Raw genomic sequence first — 940 nt, 5'->3', positions numbered from 1 at the left:
ACATGTAAGTATGTATGCGTCAGAAGCAGGGCAGGTAGCAGTTGCAAGGATTATGTTTATTATTTAACTGGTGCACATCAAAGACCATTTATAAGTTCTAACTTAGTTTTGCAGATTAGCTATGAAAGCAAATCAACAAATTGGGAAAGAAACCCAAATGTTCTAGGTCATTTCTATCTAATGCTTTTCAAGTGCATATGTCGAATGAAAGTAAGAAATGTTGGCTGATAAATTTTCCTTCTAAATTCCCAGCTCAGAAAAATCATCCGGAACAACACATAAAATCTAAATTTGTTTTCCCTGAGACTTTCTTAAAGGACACAGCTTCAGGGATCTTCTCTAGTTGGGTCTAGGATCACTCACCATAACATATAACCTGCTTCTCACACAAATTTGCGGTATTTTTGCCAAATGGATAATGGATGGTCCTGTTCTTTATCAAGTCCTATGTTTGCACATATGCAATGAGGAACTCGGAATATCCCAGTAATTCTTTCTGACAACAGGATCAGAGCGCTATTAGAACTGTATTGCGTGAATGCAAGAGTCAATGCTTCTCCAGCGCTCTTCAATCCCAGACCAAGCGCACTGTGGAACAGGTCCATGTCACACACAAACAGACACACGCGCGCGCGCGCACACACACACACACAGACACACACACATTCTGCCGTGGACCGGGCATGGCCCGAGTCTAACAATGCTGCTCCCCTCGTGTCTCCGCTCTCCGTGTGCACCGCTCTCGGCTCGAGCGCGCCTGCACGTACGTAGCTTTCACGTGTGTATTGATATGGAGTTCATGTGTGGACACATAAGAATATGCTGAACCAAATTTCGGAGAGAGGCGCCGAAGACTGGACGAGGGAAGGTAGGCGCGGGCGCGCCGGGCTCCGGGCCCTGCGCGGGAGGCGGCGGACGCGAGCGGGGCAGGCTGCGCGCG

At 47.6% G+C, this 940-nt stretch overlaps 1 protein-coding gene across 1 annotated transcript in view; it reads left to right on the top strand.

The window, feature by feature from the left end:
* Positions 1 to 662: 662 nt before the first annotated feature.
* LOC101567417 (zinc finger MYND domain-containing protein 11) overlaps positions 663 to 940 on the top strand; it is a 115,777-nt gene continuing 115,499 nt past the window's right edge. The window contains exon 1 of the mRNA XM_023701333.1: positions 663 to 868. The gene's annotated coding sequence lies outside the window, so the exon portion shown is untranslated. The remainder of the gene's footprint in view (positions 869 to 940) is intronic.

This window comes from Octodon degus, unplaced genomic scaffold (assembly GCF_000260255.1).
Source record: "Octodon degus isolate 3935 unplaced genomic scaffold, OctDeg1.0 scaffold00133, whole genome shotgun sequence".
Lineage (NCBI taxonomy): Eukaryota > Metazoa > Chordata > Mammalia > Rodentia > Octodontidae > Octodon > Octodon degus.
This window is presented reverse-complemented; position numbering and strand designations above follow the sequence as displayed.